Source organism: Diceros bicornis, chromosome 1 (assembly GCF_020826845.1).
Source record: "Diceros bicornis minor isolate mBicDic1 chromosome 1, mDicBic1.mat.cur, whole genome shotgun sequence".
NCBI lineage: Eukaryota > Metazoa > Chordata > Mammalia > Perissodactyla > Rhinocerotidae > Diceros > Diceros bicornis.
The window spans coordinates 47,651,431-47,663,226 of NC_080740.1; positions in this window are offsets into that span (position 1 = coordinate 47,651,431).

The window sequence follows — 11,796 nt, forward strand, 5'->3', positions numbered from 1 at the left end:
TATTCTCAAGCACACATAGAACATTCTCCAGGATAGATCATATGTTAGGCCACAACACAAGTTTTAATAAATTTAAGAAGATTGAAATCATATCAAGCATCTTTTCTGACTACAACAGTATGAAACTAGAAATCAATTACAAGAAGAAAAATGGAAAATACACAAATTTGCAGAGATTAAACAACATGCTACTGAACGATCAATGGGTCAAAGAAGAAATCAAAAGAGAAATTAAAAAAAACTTGAGACAAATGAAAATGCATCTACAACATACCAAAACTTTTGGGATGCAGCAAAAGCAATTCTATGAGGGAATTTCATAGCAATAAATGCCTACATCAAGAAAAAGGAAAAATCTCAAATAAACAACTTAACTTTACACCTCAAGGAACTGGAAAAAGAATAAAGCCCAAATTTAGTAGAAGGAAGGCTATAACAAAGATCAGAGTAGAAATAAATGAAATAAAGACTAAAAACATAAAAGGAAAAAAAATTGAAACTAAGAGCTGCTTTTTTCCAAAACAAAATTGCTACCCATACCCTCACCAAGAAAAATAGAGAGCACTCAAATAAATAAAATCAGAAATGAACATGGAGACATTACAACTATACCACAGAAATACAAAGGATCATGAAAGGCTAATATGAACAATTATACACCAACAAATTGGACAATCTAGAAGAAACAGATAAATTTCTAGAAACATGCAACCTAAGAAGTCTAAATCAAGAAGAAATACAGTATCTGAACAGAACAATTACTAGTAAGGACATTCAATCAGTAATCAAAGGCCTCCCAACAAACAAATGTCCAGAACTAGATGGCCTCACTGGTGAATTATACCAGACATTTAAAGAATTAATCCTTCTCAAACTCTTCCAAAAATAGAAGAGGAAGGACAATTTCCAAACTCATTTTGAGGCCAGCATTACTCTGATACCAAAATCAGACAAGGACACCACAAGAAAAGAAAATTACAGATCAATATTCCTGATGAACATAGATGCCAAAATCCTCAGCAAAATATTAGCAAACTGAATTCAATTATACATTAAAAGGATCATACACCAAGATCAAGTGGGATTTATTCCAGCGATGCAAGGATAGTTCAACATCTGCAATCAATCAATGTGCTACATCATATTAACAAAGCAAAGGACAAAAATCGTATGATCATCTCAATAGGTGCAAAAAAAGTATTTGACAAAATTCTACATCCATTTATGATAAAAACTCTCAACAAACTGGTTATAGAAGAAAGGTACCTCAACATAATAAAGGTCATATATGACAAACCCACTGCTAACATCATAGTCAATGGTGAAAAGCTGAAAGCTTTTCCTCTAATATCAGGAACAAGACCAGGATGTTCACTCTCACCACTTCTATTCAACATAGTGTTAGAAGTCCTAGCCAGGGAAATTAGGCAAGAAAAAGAAATAAAAGGCATCCAAATCAGAAAGGAAGCAGTAAAACTGTCATTATTTGCAGATGACATATTATATATAGAGGAACCTAAAGACTCTACCAAAAAACTGTTAGAACTAATAAACAAATTCAGTAAAGTTGCAGGATACAAAATCAATATACAAAAATCTGTTGCATTTCTACACACAAATAAACCACGAGGAAGGGAAATTAAGAAAACAATTCCATTTACAATTGCATAAAAAGAATAAAATACCTAGGAATAAATTTAACCAAGGAGGTGAAAGACCTGTACACTGAAAACTATAAGACATTGACAAAAGAAATTGAAGACGACACAAATAAATGGAAAGATACTCTGTGCTCACAGATTGGAAGAATTAATATGGTAAAAATTTCCATAGTACCCAAAGCAATCTACAGATTCAATGCAATCTCTATCAAAATTCCAGTGACACTTTTCACAAAAATGGAACAAAAAATACTAAAATTTGTATGAAACCACAAAAAACCCCAAATAGCCAAAGCAATCCTGAGAAAGAAGACCAAAACTGAAGGTCTCATGCTCCCTGATTTCACAATATATTATGAAGCTGTAGTAATCAAAATGGTATGATATTGGCATAAAAACAGACACATAGATCAATGGGACAGAATAGAGAGCCCAGAAATAAACCCAAACAGATAAAGTCAATTAATTTACAAAAATGGAGCCAAGAATATACAATGGGGAAAGGACACTCTACTCAATTTATGGTGTTGGGAAAACTGGCACATGCAAAAGAATGAAACTAGACCACTATCATACACCATACACAAAAATTAACTCAAAATGGATTAAAGACTTGAACGTAAGATTTGAAACCATAAAACTCCTAGAATAAAACATAGATGGTAAGCTCCTTGACGTTAGTCTTGGTGATGATTTTTTGGATCTGATACCAAAAGCAAAGGCAACAAAAGCAAAAATAAGCTTTACTACATCAAACTAAAAACCTTTTGCTTACCAAAGGAAATCATCAACAAAATGAAAAGGCAACCTACTGAATGGGAGAAAATATTTGCAAATCATATCTGATACAGGGTTAATATCCAAAATATATAAAGAACTCATACAATTTAATAACGAAAAAACAATCCAATTAAAAAATGAGCAGAGGATATGAATAGATATTTTTCCAAAGAAGACATACAGATGGCCAGCAGGTACATGAAAAGGCACTCAGCATCCCTTATCACCAGGGAAATGCAAATCAAAACCACAATGAGATACAACCTCACACTTGTCAGAATGGCTGTTATCAAAAAGAGATAAGTGTTGGCGAGGATGTGGAGAAAAGGGAACCCTTGTGCACTGTTGATGGGATTGTAAATTAGTGCAGCCACTGTGGAAAAAAGTATGGAAGTTCCTCAAAAAATTAAAAATAGAACTACCCTATGATCCAGCAATTCCACTTCTGGGCATTTATCCAAAGGAAAGAAAAATACTAACTCAGATATCTGCACCCCCATGTTTACTGCAGCATTATTTACAATAGCCAAAACACGCGAGCAAGCTAAGTGTTTCTCGATGGATGAACGGATAAAGAAAATGTGGTATATATAAAATAGATTATTCAGCCATAAAAAAGAAGGAAATCTTGCTATTTGGGACAACGTGGATGGACCTTGAGAGCATTATGTTATGTGAAATGTCAGACAGGGAAAGAGAGGAAAGACTGTATGATCTCACTTATACGTGGAATCTTAAAAACAAAAAAACCACTGAACTCATAGATACAGAGAACAGATTGGTGGTTGCCAGAGGTGGAGGTTGATGGGTGGGTGAAATAGGTGAAGGTCGTCAAAAGGTACAAACTTCCAGTTATAAAATAAATGTCATGGTGTTACAACGTACAGCATAGTGACAATAGTTCATAATACTGTATTGTATATTTGAAAGTTAAGAGAGTAAGTCTTAAAACTTCTCATCACAAGAAAAAAAAATTTCTGGTATGTATTGGTTGTTATGGCTGTTAACTAGACTTATTATGGTGATCATTTTGCGATACATATTACATCAAATCATTGTGTTGTACACCTGAAACTAATATAATGTTATATGTCAATTATATCTGAAATAAAAAAGTGGTGAAGGTAGCTTGATGGAAAGGGAGGGCAATAATAAAGGGTTGAAGATGCCAAGTTATGGAAAAAAGACAAAATCAGAATGCTTATAGAGAACTATGCAATGAGCACTTCCAAGTCAGAGCAAGGGTCTCATTTAAACCAAAAGAACATGGGTCAAATGGGAAAACAGTATAGTATTCCAGAGCTTCCTGTTCCCATCTGTGTTTGTGATTTTGCATTTAGATGCTGTTACTTAGTCACATGAGCCAATAAGACTTCTAGTTACACAGACGATATCTACCCATTTACCAATTTTGTTTAAGCTAATTGCTACAGAAATGTGTGTTGTAGCAGAATAGACTGAACTTGATATTTTTCCTACTCATAATCTTTAGAAATGTTATGAGCTGAATTGTACCCCTGCAAAATGTATACGTTGAATCCTAACCCCTGTACCCAAGAACGTGACTATATTTGGGAATAAAGTCTTTAAAGAGGTAACTAAGCTAACATGAGGCCATTAGGGTGGGTCCTAATCCAATATGACTGGTGTTCTTATAAGAGAAGATTAGGATACAGACCCACAGAGGGAAGACCTTGTGGAGACACAGAGAGAAGACAGCCATCTGTAAGCCAAGGAAAGTGGCCTCAGAAGAAACCAACCCTGCTGTACCTTAATGTTGGTGCTTCTAGCCTCCAGAACTCCTAGCCTTGAGAATTGTGAGAAAATAAATTTCTGTTGGTTAAGCCACCCATTCTGTGGTACTTTTTTATGGCAGCTGTAGCAAACGAACACATAAAATAATTACCACTGCAAGCAAAAAAGCCCTTGTAAACCAACATAGGCCAAGTCAAATGCCTGCAGGGGTCAGGAAGGCAATAGAGGTGAGGTGGAAGGGGCTGCCTTGGAGAAGACATGACCCATCCACAGGGGGCAGGTGCTCTCAATTTCAGCTGATTTGGCTGTGGCCTTAGTGTGGCAAGATCATTTGGTTTTTTTCCAAGAGAATCCATATGTCTGGATTTTTATATAAAATTGCCCAATTCTTAAAACTCTGACCAAAGAAAATATGACAGAGGGTTGGGATCCAGCCTTTGGGCTCCCACTTGTGACCTGCTGGAAGGTAACAGACTGTACAAATCTTTATGTCAGTTCCCCAGGGAGCTTTAAAATGAGGCGAGTTGTGTGATGGTTACGTGTGGTGTGGTCCCAAGATGTGCGTTTGTACCGAATTCAAGATATGGTTATTGCTGGAATTGCAAGGGATCTACATAATGTGTACTGTAGACATTGAGATCAGAGTTAAATTCAAGTGTCTGTCACTTAGATTTACTATTATTATTTTATTTTCCTATTTTTGGGCTGTTTCATCCACACTTTCCCCCAAAGTATAAAGATGAGTTTCCTTCTGCCTTTGTGAGTTGGTATATCCAGGACAAATCCCAACACTTTGTGAAAAATTAGGACCTAATGCAACAGCCTAAAACTTTTCCTCTAACTTTCCTCCTTATCACTACTTTATTTAACATGAAAAAAATGGGTAGAAAAAAATTCAAGTGTTTCTAACAAACATAGCTAATTGGATTCTTAAGTCTCTTCGGTAACATGAAACTTGAAATAGTTTCGAAGCTGAAGCGCCAATTAGCAGGGCTTCTCATGGAAAGAACACTCACAGAGCAAAACCTAATGCCACATTTTTAGATTTGCGTAATGGTTTGTTGGCAAGCCAGGTCTTTTTTCCCCCCTTTCTTTGCCTATGTTAAATGCTTTCAAAGGGTGTAGGCAAGTATTCTTGTCAGCAGGGACTTGGCAACTAATGTCTCCTTCCAGGACCTTCTGTGCCTTGCTTCACTCTCAAGACAGTGAGACAGCCAGCCTCCCAGGCCATGTTTTATGGATCTGATGCTATGAAAAGGGGGGGGCAGTAAATTAGGGGGAGCTGGAGTCCATCTGTCTCTTTCAGAACACCCCACTTTGCATATATGAAATGTGTGTTGCCAGCGGGAGTTTCTGAGACAAGATGATGAAGTGAAGGTCTGCTTATATGATTTTATTATTTTTTCAGCTGACTTGGCCCCAGTGGCCATATAGAAGGTGAGAGGGGAAAAAAATGATTAAATTGCCTAGTAGTAAAAACACACTTCCACCTGCTTCTCAGTATGAAACTCAGGAACGGTACACAAATATTTCCATGAAGTAATAATTGCCCCTTGGATAAGATTCTATTAGTTTAAAAAAAGATCAGTCTATGCCAAATGCAAGTGAAAGTGTGCATGGAATCATGGTGGAAAGTATAGATATATTCAGCATGAGATCAGAGAGACAATTAACTAGATTTTATGAGTTTCCACTGTTGCTGCAGGAAGATCAAATCTCTTTAATCATATGCATATGTATATTACATATCAGATGCACAGATAGAACTCCATTCAGTGAGTGTCTAGTTCCAGGTACCCCTAGGTACTTTACATACATTACTTAATTTAGTCTTCACTTTGTATGGAAGGTACTATTATCTCCATCCTACAAGTGAAAAATGGAGGCTCAAAAAGGTTAATTACTTGCCTAAGGTCACACAGCTAGTAGGAGGTGGCAAGAAGTCTCAAACCCTTTCGTGTCAGGTGCTGAATTTCATGCTCCTTCCATTTTTACTGGTGAGATATAGATAAAATGAAGCTGGTGAAGGGGAGGAAGACTATTCTCTACCCACTCTGGGTCCTTTCTGGCTGGGCTACAAATTAAATTGACATGAGACCAAATAGCAGGAGAAAAATCAAACAAAGCTTTATCACATGTATACATGGGAGAAACTCAGAAAATAGAAACTGAGCAACTCGTCATTCTAAGTTGCTCACTTAAGTATTTTTCAGCTCAAAATAAGGAGGATGTTGGGGTGGTGGTTTGGGATTTCAGAGGGGAATAAGACAGTTCACATGGAGATGGAAATGCAAATGTTTTTCAGACAACTCTTTACAGGGCCACCTATAGAGAATGTGGCTAGAGAGACAGAATTTTTGATAAGATGGGCTTGTTGGTGCCTTTCTTATCACACCTATTTTACGTTATACTACAGCTATCATATGGTAGTGGCTCCTTCCTGGAACAGGCCTTCTATGTTAAGTTCTTTAGGCAGTTTTGGAGAAGAAGGTCAAATGTCCTTCAGAGAAAATATTCAAGGTAAAGAGACATATTTTGAGGTGGCCAATTTTGATCTCCCACGCTTGCCTTCAAAATTGTCTAAAATTTATATATATGTGTGTGTGTATATATGTGTGTGTGTGTGTGTATATATGGAGTGTGTGTGTGTGTGTTGCTACATGCTAGGTAACCCTGGGGCATATGAAAAGAATAAGCCTGATTATACTAAATGAAATGAGTCAGAGAAAGACAAATACCATATGATCTCACTTATATGTGAAATCTTGGGAAAAAAAATTGAGCTCATAGATACAGAGCAGATTGGTAGTTGTCAGAGGTGGGGGTGGGGAGTGGGTGGAATGGGTGAAGGTGATGAAAAGGGACAAACTTCCAGTTATAAAATAAATAAGTCATGGGGATGTAATATACAGTATGGTGACTATAGTTCGTAGTACTGTACTGTATATGTTGCTAAGAGAGTAGATCTTAAAATTTCTCATCCCAAGAAAAAAGAATTGAAACTATGTCTGATGATGAACATTAAATCTTATTGTGGAGATCATTTTACAATACATACAAAAATCGAATCATTATGTTGTACACTGGAAACTAATGTTATATGTCAATTATATCTCAATAAAAAATACAAAAGCATGGGGACTGGCCTGGTGATGCAAGCAGTTAAGTGCGCGTGCTCTGCTGCAGCGGCCTGGGGTTCGCCTGTTTGGATCTCGGGCACACACCGACACACCACTTGTCAAGCCATGCTGTGGCGGTGTCCCATATAAAGTGGAGGAAGATGGGTATGGATGTTAGCCCAGGGCTGGTCTTCCTCAGCAAAAAGAGGAGGATTGGCAGATGTTAGCTCAGGGCTGATCTTTCTCACCAAAAAAAAAAAAAAATACAAAAGCATGTTCCGTTATATCTCTCTAGTTTTAGCCAATTTTTATGCATAACATTTTTGTGTATTTTATAGTATTAAGAAAATAAAATAAATTTTAAATTAAAAAAAAAGATTGAGCCTGGAATTTTGCCTTTAAGGAGGTCAAAGTGGAGACAAATGCATAAGCAAGTGATAGCAAAACTCCTGTGACCAGCACCACTGTCGAAGAAGAAGGTGTGGGATCATGGGTGGGAGCTATTAGCATGTTGGGGATGCTTCCTAGAGGAGGTGACATTGGCAGGTCATGAAGGATGGCCAGGACGTAGAGGACAAAGCATGTGCAACCACAGGAAGATGAGTGTTTGACTGATGTGCTGAGCAAAGGACAGAGTGTTTTGTGTCTGAGGAAATGGAAGAAAGGGCTAAAGAAGCGGGCTGGGGTCACTTCGTGTTATAGTTCTCTTCCGTAAGATCACCAGATAATAAAGAATGTTTTTTTAGAAAAACAGCTAGCAGCAGTGTAAAAGATCAATTAGCAAGGGAGAGGGAACCAACTTGGAAGATACAAAAATAGTCTCAATGGGAAATGATCAAGGCCTGAATTAAGGCAGCGGTGTCCAGGACAGATGAATGGAAGACATCCCATAGCTAGGTGATGCCCCTAGCTCGGAATGAGTGTGGTCTCTGCCCCGGAGACGAGGTGGGTACCAACTGCAAAGATGGTCCTTCAGGCCAAGGAGCTGTTTTGATGGGAAGAAAGGCTTTGGATAGTGGATGATTATGTAGGATAACTAGGCAGATGATATCTTTGGTCCTCTGCTGGCTTGAAGGGATTTCAGTTTACGAGAGGTCCACGTCTTGTTCTGGCTAGGGATTGTGGAATGTTTGACTTCTGCCTCATTATTCCACAGTCTCTCAGAGCCAAGAGGAATTGTGCGATTTTTGGAGCGTAACTGAATCTGAGGCAGCCTGGAAAAACTCAGTTCCCATGCTATGGAGATTTCCAGAGATACCTGGCAGAAGACTGTCCTCATTTCTGGAAGAAGCGTGAAACTTCCAAGGCATTTAATTTTATCTTGTAAACCCAAGGATGACTGCTGGGATTTGCCTTCTGAATTACAAAGGCACACCTTCTTTCCTTCCAGCTTCTCCATTTTCTCTTCCTTCACAGTAAATCTGGGGTAGGATAAATTAGGAAGAGTGGATATCTTGAACTTGAAAGTGTGACAGTGCATGGCTGGAGATCACTCCCCCGTCGCTAGAGGGCACCAGTTGCACGTAAAATGTTTAGGTATCAAAGTCCATAAACACTCTTCAAATACAGCAAAATGTCCCACGGAAATGGCTTACAATATGGTAACTTCCCCACTACCGCATCCTTATTAACTCCATTTCTGCTACTGGGTAAAAGGAACATGCTAACATTGACTTTATAGTGTTTTCAGAATTTTCTTTTAATTCAGAAATCTAATAAATTGGAGATATGCAGAACATGTTTTTCACAAAATTACATGAATACATTGTCTTTGCTACCACTTATTTCTTACCATGTGCCAGGTAATGTGTAAAATCTTAGATGAAGTTTGCACGTGGTTTTATTTCGGATCCTGCAACAAATGAAAATGGTTGGTATGGGTAGAATGTCTCCCCAGGACAACAAAATTGTCAGATAAAATTCACCACACTACACCGTAGAGTATAGGTGTCTCTATAAAATCTAGATGTTAAGTTCTATTGAAAATTTAGGAAGAAAGACTGCTCAGACATTTGGTTTATGTCACCCCGCGTGGGATCCCACAGAAACGAATTGTCATGAAGACGCTGCCAATAGTCCAGTCCACTGGTTTTGCCTAAGGGGACTGACTCCCTGTGCTGAGACCTTGCGTGAATTTATACAAGCAAAACTGGGTTCGTGGTTTCCCATCTGTGATGCGTTCCCTAATCTAGTCTTGTGCTTTGGCAAAAAAAAGGAAGTGGCATTCACCACGGAACTGTTTGATTCCGTGGAGTGCTGACAGGTACTCTGCCTACCCCAGGCATACACAATATCAGGTCAGCTGTAATTGGCACCTGGTGAGAGAGAGGTTGTAAAATTCAGGCTGTGGGAGAAAGTGTATGAGGGGCTCCATGTCAGCAGTTGCCGTGCATTTCTGAGTGGTGTCAGGCAGGATCTTCAGTCACAGCGAGCTTTGTGCTGTATACTCTAAAAATGGAAATTAAACCACCAGCTCCTGAGCAGACTGTTTGAGCCTTGATGGATGAGCTTAGTGAACCCAGGAGAAAGGAATTAGCCCAAATAGAAGATAAAAAAAGGATTAAGAAGTATGAGGTTTTCTTGCCCTTGGAATCTGTGCATCTTCTCCAGGACTGAGGCCAGTGATTTGAAGGCAGGGCTCCCAGTGTGAGGGCAGGGCCTGCCAGAGGACAACATATTGGGAAGCCACCGAGTGCCTGCCACTGGGCTAGGTTTTATGTCAGCTCAACAGTCTTATGAAGAACATTTTTTCCTGTTTAATAGGGGAAGAAATGGGGCTACCCCAATTTTTAAAACTTTTCCAAAGTGATACTGCTCATTCTAAGAGGTAACAGGATAATAAGTAACAGCCACCATTGACCACACACATACCCCGTACCAAGTGCCATCCTCCTCTCTGATCCTCACAACACTGCAAGGGATATTATCATATCCATTGTGTGAATTAGAAATCCGAGGAAATCACTTACCCACGTTCACCACTACCTTCACCTCCTCCCGACTCTCTCAGCCCCGTCGCCACCCTTCAGTCATTCTCTGCCACACCACGTCCTCAGATTTGCTGCTTCTTTCTAGAGTTAAAAAAACAAAGAAGCCTGATAAACTAATTCATATGCGTACACTGAAAAAATCGGGTTAAAATCCGATCTCCAAGACCAGAATCTCCCAGGCATTTGGCAGAACAATGACCCTGTCCTTCTATCCACACGGAATCCCATGGCCAAACACATCTGGGAAATTGAACATGTGTTTCTTCCTCTTAGAGATTCCTAACCTACCATATGAAATCCGGGAACACAGAAGAAACCTTCTTGATCAAGGACAGTGCCTTTTGTTTGCACAAACCACTTATGCCTCAGTTATGTGACCTCAAGCCTCGGCCTCCTCATCTGTGAAATGAGTTAATCCACGTAAAAGCGGTTAGAGCATGTTCTATATAAGCAGTGATGATTATTGCTATCATCATCTTCACCTGTAAACAAGGCTCCTGGAGCACTCAGGCATGCGTTGGCAGCTGCATTCATGATTGTGGACCAGCCTTCCAGAGTCCCTTTGGCACAAGGGAAAGTATGGTTGGGGAATAGATATGGATTTTCCATCAGATAGTTATGGGCCATGCTTTACTTAAACTTTCTGTGTCTCAGTTTGCTCATCAGAAGATGAGAATAAATAGTCCCTTCCTCTTATTTTTGTGACCAAATAGCTCAACAGGTGTGAGTTGTTATTATCGTTAGAAGGCTGACAGAGAGCACCTCATCAAACACGATGGTGTGAAGCCACCCAGGAGAAAATTAACTTCCTCAAATGCATCTTAGAAGCCATTTAGGTAAAGAGAAAAACTTTTTTCACTCTAGAGTTTATTCAGAGTGAAAGCATATTTGAAGGTTAATCTTCTCATTCCTCCTGGGGAGAAAGTATGATGAAGCGATAGAGAAAGAAATTGACTGGTTTGGAAAAACAGAGAAGAGTGAACAAAATTTCCAGAAAATAATTCAGACTTCTCCTTCCTCTTTGGAGTAGCAAGTCTGTGAAAGGACATTAGATTCCATCTGTTGGAAGGCCACAGGCTGCCTGGGAAGGTGTGCAGGGGGTACGGGCCAAGTGAGGCAGGGGTGTTAAGGTGAAAATGGGTCACTGTCTATTAATTTCTCAAGATTCCACGTAATCCTCTAAGTAAATTCAACCTGTTTCCATTCGAGTAACTGTCTCATTCCATGGGTGTTTAATCTGAAGGAATAATAGATATTCCTCTGGAAAAATACTGAGTAAGTACAGGCCTCTTCCTTCCTTCCTTAGACCAGTATCCCTTACTCCTCTCCTGCCCCGTGTAGGATGGAGCACCAGGTCTGTAGACCTCAGCCAGGGGGAGCTGAGTCAGACAGTGGGTGAGGGCCAGGAGGTGGCAGAGAAAGGATAAGTTGGGGAAGGTCAGAGAATGATATTGAGAAGGACAGAGAGCCTTCTTGTCTCAAGACTGCGTC